This window comes from Coffea eugenioides, chromosome 6 (genome assembly GCF_003713205.1).
Source record: "Coffea eugenioides isolate CCC68of chromosome 6, Ceug_1.0, whole genome shotgun sequence".
Classification (NCBI taxonomy): Eukaryota; Viridiplantae; Streptophyta; class Magnoliopsida; order Gentianales; family Rubiaceae; genus Coffea; species Coffea eugenioides.
In genome coordinates, this window is record NC_040040.1 from 53,432,834 (window position 1) to 53,446,564 (window position 13,731).

Consider the following 13,731-nt stretch of genomic DNA (forward strand, 5'->3'; position numbering starts at 1 on the left):
ATTGCTGGCCAGAGGCTTTCTCACCATTTTCGCGATTCTCTTGGGAGTATCTCATGACTAAACATTGCTGGAATAGAAGGTATTCCATATTTGACTCTGGTTCTGGGTAAAGCTTTCACTTTAGCTTTCAGATTTGATGAGTTTGTGTAGGGGTCTATAGTTTTCTGGTTTGGGTGATTCCTCGCTTTACGATCCGTGTATCACTGTTGTGGTGGATGTTGATGTGTTCTTATAAGTATGGCCCCAGATCCTTCATGATAGTTGAGTCTATTAGGGCCTTTAGGGTCAGACCTGGAGTTGCTGCAGCCAGCTTGAAGGCTCGCGACCTCGTGCAGCAAGATTGACAAACCTTGAATTCTGTTTTGCTCTCGGGTCTGACCAACCCAAATTATTGGGGTTTAATTTGATTCAAGTAAAAGCTGCATGTCTTTTGTTTATGGACTAGAGTCATTCATCTACCTCATTAGAATGGTTTGAGCTTGTGAATAAATTACTTTGCTCACAACAAAAATGAATACCGCTGATTTCTTTTGCTTGCTCCAGATTTGCATGCTCTTTTGTGAATAAGGTTTTCCAGATTTGCATGTTACCCTCTTCGGAATTTTTGTGCTTAAGTCCCAGGATTTCTGTGTCAACAAGTATGAGATACGTTTGACGATCCTGCCGCCTGGACTTAGTCTGCCTTGCGCTTAGATTGGCGCACAAGAATCTGGACAGATCCCTTTCTTTCCTTTACTTGTTGAAGTTCAGGTTTTGTTTGAACTGTTTGGTCAGCTTGTGGCTTGATGGGTGCACTACCTATGTATTCACCCTAAGCTGTCTTCTTGTTGTCTAGTCGTATGGTTGGGTTTTTTTTTTTTTTTGGGTAGAGGCTGTTGCATATGGGCAGCATTAACAACACGGGTTGGGAGCTTTGGCCTTGGGGTTTGATGGATAAGAAATATTGCAGAAAACCTGCGGTTTTTTTTCCTTTTTCTATTGCTGTTTAGTCTTCTACCTTTGATGGTTAGCTTCACTTCTTGTTTTAATCCTGCAATAAGAGTTGCTGTTTTCATCCTGCAACGATGGAATGGTTATATGCTTAGATTAAATTGTTTTGATCAAAGTTTTGAAATGGAAATGAAAAGTGCAGCAGAAAACAAGAAAATTCTGAACTTTCTTTGTATGTAGCATTGCCGAAACTTGCAGAAAACCAGAAAATGCAGGGTGTTTGCTGTTTCTTTTGTTGCATATTCAATTTAGTTGCGCTAATCAAAGTGTCCGGATGTTAAATGAGGTTAAGTGTTAGTCTTTGCTGGTTTCGTTTGAAGTTTGCTTGAGACCTGCATTTGAAAGCTTGAAGTTGCAAAAATTCTGGATTAATATTGCTGCAAGTTTCACCTTCCTCTTTTGCTGCATCTCATGCCTGGCTGTTTTTACCTGCATTTCCTGATTAAAGTTTCGGCCATCCATTTTTGCTAGCTGGGTTTGCATGTTTGGGGCTGAGATATTTGGATTAGGATCAAGTGTTTGAGAAAAATGAAAATCAGGATTGCCGAATCTTTCTGCGTAAGAATTCTTCAGCATTTGCATGATTTTTCTGCTATGTTTTGGTTTGGTTGAATGTTGAAGTTGTTTTGTCATGTTTTTGGATGATTGGTTGAAAAGATTTTGATCAAGTTTGTGTTGAAAGTTGAGGTTTGCTCACGGGAATAGAAGTTGCAGCAATGTTGATTTGTTGCAGAATACTTCACCAGGAGCATTTCTTGTTAAAGAATGATGCATCGTGATTTTGCATGAAACATGCATGCACATGTTTTCAAAATTGCACTTTAATCCCTCAATTTTCCTTTTATGCCACTGTGACCCGACAAATTGGGACATTTAATCAATTAGATCCCTGTAACTTTGCAGCAATGCCATGAGGACTCATTCGAGTTATATTTTCTTGTGAATAGGTCTTAGAATAATTGAATTTTGAGCCATTACTTGACCTTTTCTTTGCCTTTGAGTCCTTGAAGTTCTTGAGTGTTTGGTTAATGTCTTTCATTTGGTCCTTGGTAGTTTCAAATTTTCAATCCAATTGCCTGATTGCTTCAACTACTTCAACTATTAACTACGCTTTGTTTCGATTGCACTTAATTCATGATTTTAGGGGCTTTGTGACCAAGTGAGCTTGTGTTTAATTTTCTCAAATAAATTGGTACCTTGACCATTTTATTATTTTGGAGGGTAACTGAATAATTTCACTTCATTGGGGCGTCAATTCAAGGGAGGTACACTCTATCCCTCATTTGCACTTCATTTGACCCTACGTGCTCCTACGTGTTATGTGAATATGCATGTCTACTTCGCTTTCCTTACCTCCCTGCGTGCATTTACTTGCTTTTTACTTTTATTTAAGTTTTTATGGGGTATGTGTACACCTCTTGGCTTGTAATAGATAGCGCTCGGAGAGCACCTGGTCCATTTCCCCTTCCCCTTGGTTGCTTGTTTTTGTTGCTACATGTTTAATTGCTTTATTAGGCTCTTGCATCTAGTCGAGCATGCTAAGTGCTATGTGCTATGTGTTTACGAGTGTTTTGGCATGTCTACTTGCTTTCATAGCCATGAATGAATGGAATGGATGAATGTACGTTTCCGCTAGTCCAACGCTAGTCGGAATTCATAGAATGGGCTAGTCCAACGCTAGACCCTTAGGGATTTCCCCTCATTAGCATATCATTTGCTTGTTCACCACATATCACGCATTTTCCTTAGTTTTATCATTTGGCATGATCCTCGAACCCGTTTTCCCTCCATTTTAGGATTTTTGCATTTCATGCTAGTTATAGGGTTCATTTTGCTTGAGTGTCCCCTTCCGATAAGGGAAACGAGCGAGTGTGGCTACTCGATAGCCTTAGCACGCTAGTTTCGCCTTCTAATCACAGGGAAAATCGAAGTCGACAAGTTAGGAGTCATTCCCATACCCGACCTGATGCATTCCCCTAGGTTCATTCATTCTCATTTATCACTCACTCATTCTTTTCAATTCACATTTTCCTTTCCTTATTGTTCATTTTGATTTCTACTTCACAAAATTGCATTTAATTACACCTATATGCACTTATCACTATATTTCATACACTTGCACACAAACACTTGGAATCTTCATACAATTGCACACGTGCACCTTTTCATACACTTGCACACAAACACTTGGAATCTTCATACAATTGCACACGTGCACCTTTTCATACACTTGCACACAAACACTTGGATTTTTAATTTCTTTCATACACTTCCACACTTGCACATTTGAGTCTCATTTGCATTAATCGACCTCTATGGGGTTTTCCTTTGTTGGCCGCCACAATTCATGTGGTTTGGGACCAAAAGCCTCACGAGAGACATCGTAGAATTTAGGATTGCATTTTTTTCCGTTTTGCATTCATATAGTCATATCCAACGTGCGAACATATATTGGGTAGAAAATTAGGAAAGGTAAGGTTAAGTCGCGCAACTAGCCTTGGCTAGGTCAAAGGGGTGCCTTGGATTCTATCCTTGCCTTCCCCTTTGTCAAACGTGACCCCCGAACCTTTTTCTTTGGCTTACGTGGACTAGGAGTCGTTTTAAAAAGGGTTTTACTACTTTGTCTTTAAAAAACACTTTTTGGGTGACTTGGTACACCCCAAATCTATACCAAGTGGCGACTCCGTTTTCATATTTAAAAAACCCTTTTTAAAATTTCAATTGGCCAAATCGTCGCTTTCCAAAGTCCCATGGCCTTTTTACTTTTCATTTTGCACACGTTCACACCACACTTCACACACACATCACTCACACAATTCATTCAAAAAGTGGGGGCGCGACATAATGGCTACTGCAAAGGACTCCCCGTCACCCTGTCCGGGCGGCTACAGTGTCAGAGTCAGGCCATCTGACAGGGAGCAGAGCCGTAATGGCAGGACATGGGTCCCGCCGGCATAAGACCTCCGTCCTGCCCTCCACTCTCGTTCTATAAATACCCTGCACACTCCCAACAAGTAAGCATACACTGTTCATTTGCTCATACTCTAGCATTTTCTCGTTCTCATACTAACTTAATCGTCGGAGTGATACCAGGGGAGAAGCCCCGCCATTCACTTCGGACAAGAAGGTTGACTTCGGACACACGAATTCACCTCACCTCATCTCAGAGAGGACTGATTTAGGTCGGCTTACTTATCCACCAAAAATCGCCTCTTCAATTGGCGCCGTCTGTGGGAAGGAGATTACTGCTAAAATGAGATCCACGCGCTCCAGAAGCGGAAGAGTTCCCTCAACTGGGGCTGGGCAGACATCCGGAGCCCAGCAAGATCGTATCTCTGAGGAACATGGGTCCCAAAGGACCCAGCCCAACAATGAGGAGGCCATCGCCAAGATGGCCGAGTTTGTCACGGACAACCCCAACATCTTTGAGGAACTAGGAAGGTACCTCAAGAGGCAGGGAAAAGAAAAAGCCGAGTCTTCCAAGAGGAGACCGACGAAGTCCCCTGAAGTGCCCTCAGGCGAGGACTCCGAAGATGGGCGTCTATCTCGGAGCACCTCCAGGCGAGCCTCATCCAAGGCAACCTCCAAGATTGCCTCCATCTCCCGAGCGTTTTCTCGGGGACTACTGGGAAAACGAGCCGAGGACCCACCTCGGCGTCCCGGAGGCCTAGCTTCTGATTACATGAGGGCTCCGCCCTTCACTGATGACATCAATGGGGAAATGGTGCCCCCAAACTTTAAGCTTCCAAATTTGCACACCTATGACGGCCGAGGTGACCCCGAGGATCACCTCCGCGCCTTCATCTCCGCATTCCGACTCTACTGCGTCCCCGACGCCGTGATCTGTCGGGCTTTCCCCATCTTCCTACACGGGACCGCCCGGAAGTGGTTCTGGAGTTTAGAACCAGGGAGCATTTCCTCCCTGGATGAGCTGATAGACCGGTTCATCCACCGCTTTGTGTCGTCTCGACCAATAACAAAGACTTCAGCTTACCTCTTGAACCTGCAACAGGGTCAGGGCGAGTCACTTCGCTCGTACGCCCAAAGGTTCAACGAGGAGAATGTACAGATACCTGACCAGAACGAGCAGGTAACTATTGCTGCCTTCACCAACGGGTTAGTAGCAGGGATCTTTAACACCGAAATCCATCGGCAGTACCCCCGTACACTCCGGGAGCTCTGGGAAAGAGTGGACCAGGGAATCCGAAGTGAAGATGTAAATCGCATGAAGCGAGAAGCCCAAGCATCTCGTACGGGGCAAGATCCCCGGAGGAGGAAAGACACTGGCCGAGGTGAACCAGGCCCAAGTGGCACTTCAAACCAACCCCGAGACCGCCGAAGTGTCTTCGACCGGATCGTGAAAGGCAGATCGTCCACCTCGGACGCCGAGCTGACGCCCCTCAATTCGAGCCGGACCCACGTCCTGGCTGTGATGAGGCAGAATCACCTCGGCCGCAACCCTCCCGAAATTCCGGGGAGGAGAGATAAGAGGAACTCGAACCTCTACTGTGCCTACCACCGTGATGTAGGGCACGAGACTGAAGACTGCAATGACCTGAAGCGGGAAATCGAAAATTTGATCCGGCAGGGATACCTGAAGCAATTCGTCCGCAAGGATGGAGGCTTCAACCGAAGCGTCTCCCACCGGGAGAACCGAGGCCCCCGCCGAGACGACCGACGGGACACGAACATGCATTGCCGAGGTCCCGAAGACCGTAGGGAGGACAAGCAGCCCCCACGCGATGGCTCACCGGGCTACGGCCCCAACATCGCCGGGGTGATCAACACCATCGCGGGAGGACCAACGGGAGGAGACAGCCAGAACTCCCGGAAGCGGACCTACCGCCAGGCCGAGATGGAGGTGGCCGAGCCGAGCTCTCGGCTGTCCGAGGTCATCACCTACGGTCCCGCTGACCCCGTTCCTGCGGCCTCCAGCAATCATGAAGCTCTTGTGATTGAAGTCCTCACCAACAACTACGTAGTCAAAAAGGTCTACGTAGACCCCGGAAGCTCGGTAGACGTCTTGTACTACCGGACTTTCGAAAGTTTGAAACTGACCAGGGAGCAACTCACTCCTGTCAGGACGCCCCTCGTGGGATTCGGGGGACACGTCGTCCACCCGGAAGGCATGTTGACCCTGGTGGTAACAATCGGGCGTCATCCACGCTGCCGAACTGTGCCTGTCAGTTTTGCGGTGGTCAAAGCAGACTCCCCCTACAATATGCTGATAGGCCGGCCCACGCTCAATGCCTTGAGAGCCGTATACTCCACCTACCACCTGAGCTTTAAATTCCCAACATCTGCGGGGGTGGCCGAGGTAAGCAGCGATGTGGGCGCCGCCCGGGAGTGCTACCTCGCCACCATTCAAGCAGCAGTCACCCACCGGCCCTCACCGAGGTCAGAAGAAAAGAGGCCAGCGGTCCTCTCCATAGACCGCATCGACCCTCAGAAGGCAGAAGAGCCCAACAGGCTGGAGCCCGGGGATGAGGTGGAACTGGTGGTAGTGGATGAAGCGAAACCTGACCAAGTGGTCCAAGTAGGGGCTGGACTACCCTCACCCCTGAAAGAAGAAATGATCTCCCTGATCAAAGACCACCGAGACGTCTTCGCGTGGTCCGCGGATGAAGTGGTCGGAGTGCCACCCGAACTCATGACCCACCAACTCAACGTTGACCCACAGGCCCGACCTGTGCGACAGAAACGAAGGCACTTCGGCCCCGAACGTAGTCAGGCCATATCGGATGAGGTCGACAAGCTCTTGCCGGCCAAGATGATCCACGAAGTCCAATATCCCACCTGGCTGTCCAATCCAGTCATGGTCAAAAAGGACACCGGTGGATGGAGAATGTGTGTCGACTTCACCGACCTCAACAACAAAGATTGCTATCCTCTGCCGAGAATAGACGCCCTCGTCGACGCGGCGATGGGGTATGAAATCCTCTGCTTCCTAGATGCCTTCAAAGGGTACCATCAAATAGGAATGAGTGAGGAGGACCAAGAGAAAACGGCGTTCTACACCGACCGAGGTACTTATTGTTACACCACCATGCCCTTCGGGCTAAAGAACGCCGGGGCAACCTACCAAAGGCTGATCAACCGACTCTTCCAGAATCAGATCGGCCGCAATGTGGAGGCCTATGTGGATGACATCCTCGTTAAAAGCCTCGCCACTTCATCCTTTCTGTCAGACGTGAGGGAAGTCTTTGGTGTCCTGCGAGACTCGAGAATGAAGCTGAATCCCAAGAAGTGCGTCTTCGGCGTCACCTCGGGAAAATTCTTGGGGTATCTGGTTTCCCACCGGGGAATCGAGGCCAACCCCGACAAGGTGAAGGCCATTCAGGACATGTCCCCACCTCGGAACATCCGAGAAGTCCAACGGCTGAATGGACGCCTGGCCGCGCTGAATCGCTTCCTGTCCCAATCAGCCGAGAAAGCTCTGCCTTTCTTTAAGGTGCTGAAAAATGCTGACCAGTTCGCCTGGACTGAGGAGTGTCAGGCTGCTTTCGACCAGCTGAAGCAGTACTTGCATCACCTACCAACTCTCGCTTCACCTCGGCCCGAGGAGAAGCTCTACCTCTACCTCTCCGCAGCCGACGAGGCTGTCAGCGCTGTGCTCATCCGAGATGAGGGCACCCAAGTGCCGGTCTACTACGTCAGCCGAGCCCTCCGCGGGCCGGAGACCCGATACACGCAAGTGGAAAAACTTGTGCTGGGGCTCGTCCACGCAGCTCGGCGGTTGAAACCCTACTTCTTAGCCCATCCCATCTCGGTCAGGACCGACCAGCCCATTCGGCAAATATTGGTGCGACCCGAAGCTTCTGGTCGCCTCACCAAGTGGGCTGTCGAATTGGGAGAATATGACTTGTCCTACGAGCCACGCACCGCCATAAAAGCTCAAGCTTTAGCTGACTTCCTTGCTGAGCTCACCTTCACGGAAGGTCCGGAGTCCACTTCAGCCTTACCCGAGGTGTCCACCTCATCCCTGTGGACATTGTATGTCGATGGATCCTCTAATGGAGACGGCTGCGGAGCCGGACTGCTCCTGGAAGGACCTCAGGGGGAGGTTTGCTCTTACGCCCTCCGCTTTGACTTCCCGGCCACCAACAATGAAGCCGAGTACGAGGCTCTAATCGCTGGACTCCAGCTAGCCCGCAAGCTCGGCGCCCAGCAAATCCATGTCCGCAGTGACTCCCAGCTCGTGGTACGCCAAGTTATTGGTGAGTACGAGGCCAAGGATGAGACCATGCAACGGTACCTCTCCAAAGTTCACCAACTCACCGCGTACTTCAAGTCATTCGAAATCCAAAGGATCCCTCGGTCCCAGAATAAGCGAGCCGACGCCTTATCCCGGCTGGCTTCCACTTCATTCTCTGACCTCAGCAAAACCGTCTTGGTGGAGGTCCTGAGTGAACCAGGGTACGTGGAAGAGGTGGCCTGCCCCGTGCACTCTGAAGAAACTTGGATGACCCCGTTCATCCTTTTCTTGGGTCAAGGAGTCCTTCCCGAAGACCGAGCTGAAGCAAGGAAGATACAACGCAAAGCCGCTCGGTATGCACTCCGCGATGGAGAACTATATAAGCGCTCCTACCTCGGCCCATGGTTGAGGTGTGTCACCCCCGAGGCAGGACGCGAGGTCCCCCACGAGATCCACGAGGGCCTATGTGGGGCTCACATCGGCCACAGGATGCTAGCTAAGAAAGCTATGCTCCTGGGATATTTCTGGCCATCACTTCGGCAAGACTCCCAGGACCTCGTTCTCGGCTGCCCTTCCTGCCAAGTCCACGCACCCGAGCACCACCAGCCTTCAAACTTCATGGTCCCCATCACTTCACCCTGGCCGTTTGAGCAATGGGGGACAGACATCATAGGTCCCTTCCCCAAAGCCGTCGGGGGTTATACATTCTTAGTAACCGCTGTGGATTACTTCACCAAGTGGGTCGAGGCCGAGCCACTTCGGACCATCTCAGGGCTGGCCATTCAAAAATTCTTTTGGAAGTGCATTATCTGCCGCTTCGGCATACCTCGGGTCATCATCTCGGACAATGGGAGACAGTTTGCCGAGAACCCGTTCAAGACTTGGTGCGAGAACCTCGGCATCAAACAACACTTCACTTCGGTAGGCCACCCCCAGGCCAATGGTCAAGCAGAAAACTTCAACCGGACTCTTCTACATGGTCTCAGGACCCGACTACACCGAGTTGGGTCATCTTGGGTGGAGGAACTCCCCAGTGTCCTGTGGTCGTATCGGACCACGCCGAGGTCAGCGACGCGAGAGACCCCATTCTCCCTGACCTACGGCGCCGAGGCGGTCATCCCGGCTGAGATCCTTACCCCCAGCCCTCGGCTGGCAGCCTATGCCGCCGAGGTGAACGACGAAGAGAGGCAGCTGGACCTCGACCTCGTCGAAGAACGAAGGAATCTCGCCTCAGCCCGGATAGCTTCTTACAAGAACACACTGGCACACTACTACAATGCCCGCGTGAGACATCGTAGATTCCAACCTGGAGACTTGGTTCTTAGAAAAAACTCAGTCAGCCGAGCTGAACCGCAAGGGAAATTATGCCCGAAATGGGAAGGCCCTTACCGAGTTGTGGAATCTGACGCTAAGGGGTATTGTAAACTGAGTTACCGAGATGGCTCATTAGTGCCGAGGTCTTGGCACGCCGAGAACCTCAGATTGTATTACGCCTGAATTTTTAATCAAGTAATGACTTCAGCTATTATGTTATTCTTCAATATCGTTGTTACGCTATTAAAAAATAAGGGGGACAAGCAAGGGATGAAGTCAAAGCAAGAAATTAAAGCACTGAGACGAGAAGAAATATGCTTTCATTCAATAAGAAAGAGCGTTACAAAAGTACAAGGCCGAGGTCCGAATGCTACTAAGCACTCTCCACCTCGGCCACCCCCTTAAAGCCGCGAGCCTAGACCCCCGTCTCGGCTCCATCCCCGGTCTTGGCTCCCTCCTGGGCATCCTTCTCTTCGGCCTCTTTTCCGCCGGGGTGAACTTCATCTCCATGCTCTTTGCCGACGTCCCCTCCGGCTTCGTCTCCCTCAGCGTCCTCTCCTCCAGCTTCTTCCACTTCCACGTCCTCGAACACTTCGTCGAGTTCGGACAGCCACTTGTTGAACTCGACCTGGACTTCGGCCAAATTCCTTCCTGCCTGAATGCCTTCGGCCATCCGATCGCATAACTCCTTGGAGTCCTCATTGTAGCTGGTATGGTTTTTTAAGGACTCCAAGGCCTCGGAGGAGAGGTGAGCTGCGGCCTCGTCAACGGCCGATGTGAAGCCAAACATGAAGTTAGGCGTAAGTAGTTGGCCGAGGTCCTTGATGAAGGCCTCGGACTTCCGAAAAGCGTCTACGGCCGAGGCTCCGGTACCCTCGAGAGCTTGCTCGTGGGACGCCTTCACCTCGTCCCCCCTCTTCTGCTCCTCTTCGAGGGCCGATCGGAGACTGTTGATAGTAGCCGCGGCCTCCTCATCCTTCACCTCGGCCTCCTTAAGCCGCCTTTCAAGCTCGGCCTTCTCAGACTCGGACACCAACAGTTTTTTCTCCAACTTGGAGATTTGATTCTGCAACTTGCCGGTGTCCTGTTCCTCGACCAGAGCACAGTAGCGGTGTGCCATCTCGGCCACAAAGGCCGAGGTGGAAGCTGTGGACACCATGAGACTTTGAACCATCTCGGCCGGGCTCAGCTTCTTCATGAACTCCAAGTCCCTCGGCAAGGGGGAGTGCATCACTAGTTCTTGGGCAACCCGAGGATGCTGGCACCTGTCGTTGACCGAAATTTTCCAGTCCGGACACCAATGCCCGCCGGGGTGCGTCTTATCGCCTCCGGGAAACACTGGGGGGCTATGGAAACGATTCCATAGCGAGGTCCCCGACACCGGATTAACTGGAGGCTTCAGCTGCTTGCCTCGGCCAGAAGGAGATGTGACTGTTGTAACAACTCCAAGGGGAACTCCCTCTGGCACAGACGAGGTGGACCCAGTAGTCGCCGTGGCCGAGCTGCTCTGGCCAACCTTGGTGGGAGTGCCTTTAGACGCCGAAGTCTTAGCGGCTGGTCCTTGTGACTTCTTCTTCTTTGGCGGAGGTGCCGATGTCTCGTCAGTGCTCTTCCTCTTCTGCCTCTTGGCCACTTCGGACGAGCCAGAGACGACGAGGTCGGACAGTTTAGTCACTGCACAAAGAGCAAATATTATCATGTGCCTTAGCCGAAGTGAAATCAAAGCTATGAAAGAAAATTACAAGGTATCTTAAGTTTAGTGGAGGTGAAGGGAGTCTTGTCAAGAGGGATCAAAGCTCGGCTAATTCCCCCGTCAACCAGCACGGCTTCGGGGTAGTCCAGACTGTATATCCGAAGTCCCGACCCCATCAGCTTCTGGAAGTCCTCCTCCTTGGCATCCCCAGCAGAGGGATCGGCCTTCGCTTTGATTGGCCTCCACCAAAAGCCCCTGGGGAAGTCCATTTCGGACACAAAGAAGTAGTCGCGCTTCCAATTCTTGATTGAGCTGGGAGCGCCGACCACCAACTTCGGAATGGCATTGTTCCGATTGCCAACATAGAACCATCCCTTGTCTGTCCCGTGCGCCTTGAGGGTATAGCATCGGCGGAAGAGGTCGACAGACGGAGTCACCTCCTGATGTCGGCACAGCATCTCGAACCCAATAATGATGCGGATCGCATTCGGGGCGAGTTGGGTAATCCTCACGCCGAAGTGACGGAGCAGATCCCTGAAGAACCTCGACGTAGGCATCCTCAGCCCGGCCTCCAATTGTTGGACATAGATGGCCACCATGCCAATGGGGGGCTTCTCGGCTGAGTCATCCACCCCGGGCGGTGTGATCTCGTACCCCGACCGGAAAGGGTACTTGTTTATCACCTTCACGGCCCTATCTCTTCCGATGCGACTCCTAAACTTCGGCATCTTGCCGAAGTCGATGTTGGATGTATCTTCGGGAGCGACAGGCTCCAGTGCGTCCTCGTCGTGTGGTATCTCGACGCCGAGCTCCTCATCATAGGCCACTTCGGAGCCACTCTCGCTCATCTCGGATGACTCCAACTCGACGTCAACCTCCTCGCGGGTCTCCTCGGTGGATCCTTCCCCAGAGCTCGGCGTCGACCCATCAGAGCTGGACGTCGTCACTTCTACAGGATCCGGCCTCACCTCGGTTCGGTAACTCGGTGTCACGGTTTCTTTGTGGGTCTTAGCTGTTTTGGCCATGGGTGAAAGATGAGGTAAGAAAGAAGAAGAATACTTACTATTGCCTACGGAGTTGGACGAAGTTGATGACCTCGGCTTTGATCTCGGCTACTAGACCGACCTCGGCTGAAAGAACTGACCTCGGCTACGCTCGTGAACTTGCAAATCTCAGATGAAAATGAAAGGTGTGAGAAGTGCGGTGAGGGGGCCCCCCCTATTTATAAGGGTTTGGGCGGAATATGAAGAGGCGGCAAGAATGCGAAAGGACGGCCACGTTCGAACTCAGAACGTCGTGCCTCCCTCTCTCCTCATTAATGCCCCGTCCTTTCGGCTGACACCCTGCACGAAACGTCCCACTACTTCACGACGCGACGGTTACCAGTGACCACGTCCTGTCAACTGACACGTCCACGTGTCGCGTCCCCGCATCTTCCGGGGCAGTTTCGGGACTCCGACTCTCTACAACTTCGGCACAAGGAAGCCTCGGAACCTCCCTAGCCCGGAGCTCCCGAGGCTTGGGGGGCTTATTGAGGATGCTCACCTCGGCCATCCTTCATGACCGAGGTGAACTCACCTCGTCCTTCATCAGAGCTCATCCGCGACTCGGGGATATCCCCTAAGCTCGGCTAAATCCCTAGTCTACCGGGTAGGTGACCTCGGCACCTTCACCTCAGCTGCACGCTAATGATGTCAGGACACCTGACATCACCCGGGATCAGTGTGCTTTATTTGAAAAGCACTGTTGCACTTAATGGCTACTGCAAAGGACTCCCCGTCACCCTGTCCGGGCGGCTACAGTGTCAGAGTCAGGCCATCTGACAGGGAGCAGAGCCGTAATGGCAGGACATGGGTCCCGCCGGCATAAGACCTCCGTCATGCCCTCCACTCTCGTTCTATAAATACCCCGCACACTCCCAACAAGTAAGCATACACTGTTCGTTTGCTCATACTCTAGCATATTTCTCATTCTCATACTAACTTGATCGTCGGAGTGATCCCAGGGGAGAAGCCCCGCCATTCACTTCGGACAAGGAGGTTGACTTCGGATCCAGAGTTCACCTCACCTCATCTCAAGAGGACTGATTTAGGTCGGCTTACTTATCCACCAAAAATCGCCTCTTCAATTACCGATGTGATTTTAATCATCTATTATTTGGACTATCACAAATAAATCAAGTAAATTTATACTTCTAACATGAAACAAAAGTAGTAAAAATAATAACAAAGACATCAATAGAGTTATTGATTTATTAACTACTCTTGCAAGTAAAAATTACGGATTAAATGAGTTTATTTACCTTGACTAGTTATAGTGTAATTTCTAAATACACATGATATATGCTTTCATAAGTATACCAATCATTTATATAACTACTCCACACCTACTAACCTGACATGAAAATAGTTATAAATTCATTAAATTATATGGAACAAACTACTAAAGCCACAAAGGTGCAACCATACTTTAATGATTTAACTCTCTAAGTTTAACAATTCCATGAACGAGTACTAAATCATAATGGTTATTGGTGAAA